This window comes from Megalobrama amblycephala, linkage group LG17, assembly GCF_018812025.1.
Source record: "Megalobrama amblycephala isolate DHTTF-2021 linkage group LG17, ASM1881202v1, whole genome shotgun sequence".
Lineage (NCBI taxonomy): Eukaryota > Metazoa > Chordata > Actinopteri > Cypriniformes > Xenocyprididae > Megalobrama > Megalobrama amblycephala.
In genome coordinates, this window is record NC_063060.1 from 16,154,107 (window position 1) to 16,164,102 (window position 9,996).

Genomic DNA, 9,996 nt, shown 5'->3' on the forward strand with positions numbered 1-9,996 from the left:
TCTAGGATCTAGGAAAGACTAGGAAACACTCTCAAAATGATCTCTCTATTATTCCCTTTCTTGCGAAAATTAACAAAAAATATACATTGATAAATGAGAAAAACACACTGAAAATAAAAACAATCAACTAAATGAAGAGAAGAAAAAAAAACGTAACCGTCTTCAAATAAACTGCATTCTTTGTTGACGGTTTTCTAAGCTTCATTTTCGGTTGGTAGATATATAAGTAATTTTGAATGCGCTGCCAGCGTTTTTGTTTTTGCTTTCCAAATTTTTGCACTTTGCAAATTTACGTTCACCAACCAGGCACAAACCTCTCGTGAGGGCGGGCTTAACAGTGGTTCGCTCTTATTGGCTCGTGATTCTCTTTTCCAGTAGTAAACCAGCGTGTCCACACATGTGAGAGAGGAGCGTTCTTCATTCCTCTCACTTCGCAATAGTAATTTATTTACTTTTTTAGATTTGTCAGATTTGTCGTAAAAGCTATACCTTTGAAAGTAAGCACACATACATGGACATTATGTCTGAGGATAGAACCAACGACACATGAGAAGTAAGAGGAAAGTTCACAACGGTTGAGGAAACAGGATGACAATGCTGTTCAGGACAGATAGGATGATAGCCAAAGAAAAGTGTCTTCACTTATGTCACCGAGGAACGAATAGGAGAGCAAAGGCAAAAGCACCCATCTCTAAGGGCTGAATCAGTTAGAAATGCAAAGTCTCTGGTGAACAGCATATCACAGGCAGATAGCTCTCTCTCTCTCATCAATATCATGTAGCCAGAGGAAGGAAAAAGCCAAATAAAGTTAAGCCAGAGTTCATTACAGTACATGAACCATCTGTGTCATGAACCATCTGTGTCAAAGAGCCTGTCTAGTGAAGTTTGCGATTGCTATGCTTCTGCAAAACAGTCCCACTTCAATCTCACTATTGGTTGAGGCAAAGTTGGAGTGGTTGGGACACTCATTTATTCACCTACAAATTTTGCGTAATCACCGACAAATGCCTGAAATTGGGGGCAAACTGGGGCTCATTCACACGAGTGACAATCATGCAGTGTGCATTATCAAAGACGCGATCTGAGAGAATCGGCGATGCTTTGCAGACGCCCATGAGATATTTGGCATGCTAAATATCTGGACCTGTCTGCAATTCAAAATCCTGCTGTGTGAAATGTGTTCTGACTGAAAATTAACCCCCTGTCGCCAATCCATTGTGCAATGTGCACAGTGCAGCAACTGAATGCTACCTCAGTCATGCAGTGTGAAAAAACAGTGATCTAACAACTTTGAAAATTGTGCAGTGTGAACTCGGCATTAGACGATAGAGACATGGTGTCACAGGTTTGCAAGGCTCTCTCACCTCCATCACCCTGTGATCCCTCTCACCGGAGTACTAATCACACACAACTGTCACTAATCATGCTCATCATCAGCACACACCTCAGTTCACTTAGCATCTGGCCATGAACTAGAAAAGACTCTCAAAATGATCTCTCTATTATTCCTATTCTTGCAAAAATGAACAAAAATATACATTGATAAATGAGAAAAACACTCTGAAAATAAAAACAAAATAAAAAGTAACTGTCTTCAAATAAACTGCATTCTTTGTTGACGGTGTTCTAAGCTTCACTTTCGGTTGGTAGATATATTAGTAGTTTTGAATGCGCTTTCCAAGTTTTTGCACTTCACAAATTTATGTTCGCCATCCAGGCACAAACCTCTCGTGAGGGTGGGCTTAACAGAGGTTTGCTCTTATTGGCTCGTGCATGGGCGTAGGTTTGGTCTCAGCTTTGGTGGGGACTCCGCTCCACCGTTTATGTTGACTGCAAGATTCTAAGTTAAGGTACAGGCTAATTGACATTCAGTTACTTGCTAACGTAGCATTCTATCATCCTGGGTAACACATACTATCACCAGTTAATACTATTTTCCACAGTAGAATCTGCATTTGAAAGCCTGGTCAGTCACTACTGCTAGTTTATTTGTGTGGCTAGCTAGTTATTTTGCCTACTTGCACTCTGACTCTGCTTTATGAAAAAGCTTCTTATGTCCCCTTTCTTCTTCTTGGGTGGCATCTACAAAGTACAAAAAGGGGCAAAAAACGGAATATTAAAATGTTTTTACTCTGGCCTTTGTATGTGGCAGAGAGACAGCCCTGGCTTACCGTCGGCGTCGTGAACATGCGCGCGCGCGCACACACACACACACACACACACACACACACACACCCGCTCGCTGCTAGTGCAAGCAAAAAAGTAGTCCCGGCCCGCGCGTGTAGCCTGTCAGATACCCCGCCGCCAATCAAATTACGGCGTTTCTTGTACCGTCGTCGTCCTGGCCGTTAGAATCGATCCAAATAGCAGTGCAAAGATCCAAATAGCAGTTCAAAGGAGCTTGCTAAATATTGGTGGGGACAAATTTGTCATCTCAAAATATTGATAGGGACTAGTGCCTAGCGTCCCCCCCTAAACCTACGCCCATGGGCTCGTGATTTGATTGGCGGCTCATTGAAACGTGAAGTTGTGTGTGTCTGGACTCTTGAGCTGTAAGTAGTCTACACTAAATGGTTGTAAGAGTATATTAACCCTTAAATGCATAAATGTTTCGACAATCATTCTTACATATTCAGGTCTTTAGCGACCCTGATCTATATCTAACACGGATGGATCTCCACCTGTCGCGATAATATAAAACTCTCCTAATATAAGAATAACCAATACAGAAGAATAAAATAAAGCATATTTTGTTACCTTTTGGAGCTTGGAAGGGTTAATTTTGAGCAGATGTTTTATGCCATTATCACTGTCCTTGTCAGAGCTCATTTCCCAGTACATTAGCAAATGATAGTTTTGAGAATATGTTTGAGATTGCGAATATGAGCCCATTCACGATCTCAAACATACCCTGGTGAAAAAAAGTATACTTTATTGTATTTCAAATATATTCCCTTTTCTATAGTACATTGCAAATATACTAACAAAAAAGTGTACCATCTTTAAATATACAAAATATTATCATCATACTGTACTTTTACCTATTTTCACAATACAAATTTTAACATACTTTAAAATAATTGTACTATTTTAGAAAAATATACTTAAAATGAACGTTCTGTGTATTTTTTTTTTTTTTTTAAGTGTATTTATTTGATCATTATTTTAAAATATATTTTAGGTATATTTTAAACTGTATGCTCAAAATAGTAATTGTAACAATGCACTGAAAGTATATTTAAAAAGTACATTATTTAATATCCTGAAGTTGTAGTGTATTTAAAGTTAAATTTGAGTATAATTTTTAAGTTTACTTATTCATGCTTGGAATTCATTTAATTACTTGTGCATATTTCGTTCAGAAAGTGTTAAGATGTGTTAAAAGTATGACTGATGAGTTAAAAGCCCATTTTTAAATATATGCAGTGTAGCCTACAATTTGCAAATATGTGTAAATATGTTTAATAAGTTTACACTGGCAGAAAAGAATCATGTTACAATCATACACACAAATCTATATTAAACACACCAGCAGCACAACTGCATGCAAGAAAATTGAGTTGAGTGGTTTATCGGAATTCAAACGTCTCTTCAACTTGGTCTGTGACCAATTAGATTTTGTTGTTTACTGCCCTCAGCCAATCAGAGCTGCTGATGTCATGGCACTCATCTGAATCCCCCTCGTTCACTCACAGGAGGAGGCTTGCAGGTGAAGTACAATGTTGCAATGCTTTATTTATTTAATAAAACACTGAAAGCGCAATACATCGCTCAATCTTGGGAATTCGGACCAGTTCAATCAGGTGACATTGCAGCCTGACCTTGATGGTGACGACAACCGGCTAGGAATAAAATGGCCTACGCGATCCCGGAAAGAACCGGAGAAAAAGTCCTGCTATTTGGAGGTAAGTTGTAGTCTACCAGTTATTTCCGATCACTAAATTATTCTTCTCAGTCTCACAAACAAAAAATTGTCGATGCTTAGTTTTGCTTTAACGAATGGAGAACGAGGTTTCGGCTTGATATATATATATTTTTTTTCTTGTTATATTCTTTATAACTAATTAATTGAGGAATACTAAGAAGGTTGATATCTCACTTCGAAAAATGAATGAGGAGGAGGGTAGTGAATGATGTCCAGGGCTGATAAAGACCTGAGGTATGCATTTAAGTGTTAAAGAACATTAATGATAAAACATGAATATTTTCCACATCAGGAGCCGTATTCACAAAACATCTTAAGGCTAAAAGTAGCTCATAACTTGCCGATTTAGGAGAAACTCTTAAAAATAATGGGTGTGTCAGTCCTAATTTTAGGAGTCCTACATTTTTGCTCTAAGAGTATTTCACAAAGCATTTTAGCACTAAAACTAGCTCCTAAATCTGTGAAACGTTAGGAGTAGTCAAGAGGACTCCTAAGTCACTAAGACCAAATCACAAACAAAACTAATCCACCCAAAGACAATGAACACCATTGAGGCAATAGCGACTAAGCCTTGGGTGCTGAACTTTTTCTTTATAAATGCAATACATTTTGATTTATAGATTTGAATCTACAATGAGACGCCAAAAAAAAATATCTTTAACAAATAAATAAATATTGTCTGATTACCTGTGGCAGTGGTTTTACAATTAACTGTATATACTAGTTTAATTAGTGACACTTAGCCTATTTTAAAACCTTTATGGCAACAGTGGCAACATTTTATTTTGACTTTTTTATTAAAAAATATTTATTTGAATAGGGCAAAATTTGTATTTTAAAACCTTTATTTTAATATGGAAACATGACGCCTCATTCTACAATATTTCTATGATTAAATCGCTGACTCCTCCCCATCAGCCAATCACTGTGTGTATACTCCATAGCAACGAGGTCAACCCCGCCCTTACTCTTAGCTTAAGACTTCAGTCGATTCCTTAGTAAAAGTTTGTCTCAGCAGCTTTGTGAATAGGTTTTAAGAGAAAACTCTTAGCTAAGAACTTTTACTGCTATTTAGGAGAACTCTTAGTGGTAAGATAAAATGTTTTGTGAATACGGCCCCTGAAGAAGAAGAATAGGGATATTCGAGATGAGTAATTGAGGCTCACGGAGCGTCGTCAACATCCTCCTCGGCAGGACATTAGAGGCAGACTGAGGTAAGTTTGTTATAACTAGTCCACTTATATAAACTGTTAGTCAGTAATATGTCGTCGTCTCGAGCGAAAACGGACGCGGGTAAGAGTGGCCGCGGCAAAACTGCACAGTCATCGGATGATACTGATGTGGCCTCCGCGAACACAAGTCCTGCTGACAGTTCAACTGCAAATATAACTCTCATTCAGGGCATGCTGGAGTCGGAATCGATTTCTGGAAAATCGATTCCCTGTCAACCGATTTGCGTTCAGAGATCGCCATTGTTAGACAGGAGGTCAAAGACTGGCTTGGGCCTATGCAGCAGAAAGTGGATTCTAATGCTGACACTATCAGAGAACTGGAACACTCTGCATCCGACCACAGTGATCGCATAACCGAACTAGAATCCGCAATCTCCACACTCCAAAAACAAGTGGGACATCTGGATGCTAAATGTGAAGACCTGGAAGGAAGATCCAGACGAAATAACATTCGCCTTGTCGGATTACCTGAGGGAGCTGAGGGCACACATTTTGTTGCTCATCTTCTGCAGAGCTTACTACATCTCCAGGAAAAGCCTCTACTTGATCGGGCACATTGCACACTTCGTGAGAGGCCAAGGAAAGGGGAACCCCCCCCCCCCCATTGTTATCAGAGTTCACTACTTTCAAGCCCGCGATGAGATCCTACGACGCGCTGCGCAACTGTCTCCTCTGACTCATGATGGGAATAAACTGTCTATCTTCGCGGACTACACAACGGCAGTTGTCAGGAAAAGGGCTGCCTTCAGGGACACGAAACGTCTTCTACACTCATGCCCCGGGGTTAAATTTGGCCTTCTGTTTCCTGCTGTGTTGCGGATCACTCATCCAAATGGAGCTATACACAAGTTTGAGGATCCCATCGCCACATCGGATTTCATAAAAAAAACTGTCTTGCCCCCAAACGCTTGAGGTAAACAGTTAATATGGCTTTTGTCACTCGGTAAATATAAACGGACAGAATATGAATAATGCAATCATCTTGCTAGATAACTTGTCTACTCCGTGGGTTTTTTCTAATATTATAGCTTTGTTAGTTTAAGATAAGTTTGCACACGTCTATGGGTTAACGGCACTGTGGACGGAGTTTAATCATGTGTTTATATTGCACTGCATTCCACTTTTTTTAATTACTTAGTCACTTTCTCGAGGCAGCATAAAGTAAATTGTAGTTGTGTTAAAAGGAGAATGCATGCGTCTCATTTGGGGAGATGCTTCTGCTGGGGTGGGTTGGGTTGGTTAAAGTGTTGCTTTACTGTTCGCTTTTGCAAGTTGTGTGTGTTGTTTTTTTTTTCTTTTTCTTCTTGGTCTCCGTATCACTATTGGTCAATCACACTGGAAAGGTTATGATTTCACTGACTTATAATTTGATCAATTTTGGAAATGACGCAGAACGACTCATCTGCTAGGCGGGAGGAGTTTCACATTCGTTAGCTGGAACTGGAACCAATAAAACGTAGCAAGATATTACAACACCTCCAACATTTAGGAGCCCACATTGTATATCTTCAAGAAACACATCTTAGAATTCAAGACCACCTACTGTTGAGAAGAAGATGGGTTGGTCAAGTATTCCACTCTAAATTTCAGGGTAAAGCCAGGGGTGTGGCAATCCTGATACACAGGTCCGTTCCCTTTGTGTGTTCTGATGTTATAGCAGATTCTAATGGGAGATTTGTTATTGTTTCAGGTAAAATCAGTAATTTCCCAGTTCTTCTCGCTAATGTTTACGCGCCCAACTGGGACAATGATATTTTTTTTAGACATTTATTCTCTGTACTGTCTGATACATCTTCACATCATCTTATTCTGGGAGGTGATTTTAACTGCTGGATTAATCCTAAACTTGATCGCTCCTCTGTTAGACATTACACACCTTCAAAGTCTGCACAGGTAATTAAGTCTTTTATGGAAGAGTTCAATGTTTCAGATCCTTGGCGGTTTTTCAACCCATCAGGGAAAGAATACTCATTCTTTTCTCAAGTACATCATACTTTCACTCGGATTGATTTTTTTGATAGATAACAGGTTGATTTCTGTTGTTGAATCATGCTCATATAGTGCTATAGTTATCTCAGACCATGCGCCAGTTAGTTTGAAGGTTTGTATTAAGGAGCTTGATGGTACATGCCCACCCTGGCGTCTAAACACTTGTATGCTGACAGATGAACATTTTGTGGAATTTGTGTCTAATCAAATATATGTTTTTATATCAACAAACAAGACTTCAGATGTTTCACCATCCCTTTTCTGGGAAACTATGAAGGCTTATTTAAGGGGCCAAATCATTTCATATACTGCATACAAGGAAAAAATGAGGAAACAGAAATTATGTGAGATTGTTCAGAAAATTGCCCAAATAGATAGTAAATATGCAGTCTCTACACTTCCAGATATATACAAGGAGCGTCTTGCTCTACAGGCAGAATTTGACATACTTTCATCAAGTCATGCAGAGAATTTATTGCTTAGATCTAGATACAAGTATTATGAAGAGGGTGACAAGGCAAGTAAGCTACTGGCCCATCAGTTACGACAAGACTCATCCTCTCATCACATTCCTCAGATTCAAACCCTATCAGGCGTAACAACAAACCCTCAGCTAATTAATGATTATTTCAAAGAATATTTTATTTCCTTATATGCATCTGAACCATTTGATGATCCCCAGGCTTTTGATGCCTTTTTTAGTGAACTGAACCTACCCACTGTTGATTCTGCTGCTCAGTTAGAAGAACCCATCACTATAGAAGAACTTACTCGGGCCGTTACCTCTATGCAGTCTGGTAAATACCCTGGGCCAGATGGGTACCCAGTTGAGTTTTATAAAACTTTTTTTGATAAGTTGGCCCCCATTCTGATTGAAATATAGATTCATTTGTTTCACTCAAGCTTCCCCAATCACTTAATCAGGCCTCTATTTCTCTAATTTTAAAGAAAAAAAAAGATCCCTTGCATTGCACTTCTTATCGCCTGATCAGCCTTCTTAATGTTGACTTTAAACTCTTGTCTAAGTTGCTGGCTTTACGGCTAGAATCCGTGTTACCAACCATAATTTCTCCAGACCAGACTGGGTTTATTAAAAACAGACATTCTTTTTTTAATATTAGAAAACTGTTTAACATTGTATATAATCCCTCTTCTTCTGCTGTCCCAGAGGCAGTAATTTCATTAGATGCAGAGAAGGCTTTTGACCGGGTGGAGTGGAAATATCTCTTTTACACTCTAAAGAAATTTGGCTTTGGTGATAAATTTATTTCTTGGGTGAGGTTATTATATTCTGCCCCCCAAGCATCTGTCAGAACCAACAATACCCGTTCTGACTATTTTTCCCTCCACCGGTCCACTCGCCAGGGATGTCCCTTGAGTCCACTCCTCTTCGCCATCGCTATCAAACCCCTTGCTATTGCACTTAGGTCTGATTCATCTATAAAAGGCATAAAAAGAATGGGTACAGAGCAAAAAGTGTCTTTGTATGCGGATGATCTCCTCCTTTATATTTCTGACTTAGCTAGGTCAAAACCGGCAGCTCTTAATATTTTGAAAACATTCGGAATAATTTCTGGTTACAAATTAAATTTGAGCAAGAGCGAAATTTTTCCATTGAATTCTGCAGCTAGGGACTATCCTTTACATAATTTTCCATTTATGATTGCGCACCATAGATTTACTTATCTTGGAGTCTGCATCACGGATAAATTCAAAGATCTTTTTAAATTTAACTTTGCTAATTTGCTACTCCAGACTGAGAAAAATTTTGAGCGCTGGTCTTTCCTTCCCCTATCCTTGGCTGGAAGAATTAATTCAGTTAAAATGAATATCCTTCCAAAATTTTCCTATTATTTTCAGTGCATACCTATTTTTCTGCCTCAACATTTTTTTTGTAAAATTGATTCCCTGATCCTAGGATTTATCTGGAATAAAAAGATACCCAAAATTCGTAAAATATTCCTTCAGAGATCCAAAATACTTGGGGGTATGGCTCTACCTAATTTACAGTTTTATTATTGGGCTACAAATCTCAGAGTCATGCAATACTGGTTAAATCAGGATCAATCTCAAGATTCATCTGGATGGTTTAATATGGAGGCTACTTCATGTATGCCCACTTCACTGACAGCCTTATTACATGCCCCCATTAAATGCTCTTCGTCTCCCTATACTAAAAATGTTATCGTTAATACTACGCTGAGAATCTGGAGGCAATTCAGAAACCACTTTGGATTACAAACCTATTCTATCTTCGCACCTATAGCAGCAAATTTTGCTTTCCCACCATCACTGTTGGATAGTTCTTTTTCACAGTGGTCAGTACTGGGCATTATAACATTTAATGATCTATATATAGATAATGTCTTTGCATCTTTCCAGCAACTAGCAGAAAAATTTACATTGCCTAGACACCACTTTTTTAGGTATTTGCAGGTTCGTAGCTTTGTTCGGGACATGCACTCTCAATTTCCTAGTCTCCCTAGAGCTACTCCTATTGACTTTTTTTTCAAGCCCACCTATATTTTGAAGGGTATGATCTCATATCTTTATAATGCAATTTGCACTTTGCGTGAATGCCCACTTGCAACTATTAAATCTCAGTGGGAGGAGGACATAGGAGAAATTATTTCAGAAGAACAGTGGGAAAAGATTCTACAGCTTGTACACTCTTCATCTTTTTGTGCCAGACATGCGTTGATTCAGTTTAAAATTCTGCACCGTACCCACTGGACCAAAGTTAGACTTTCAAAAATATATCCTGAAGTGGATCCCACATGTGACCGTTGTCACCAAGCCCACGCAACTACTGCACACATGTTTTGGTCCTGTCCCTCTCTACAAAATTAT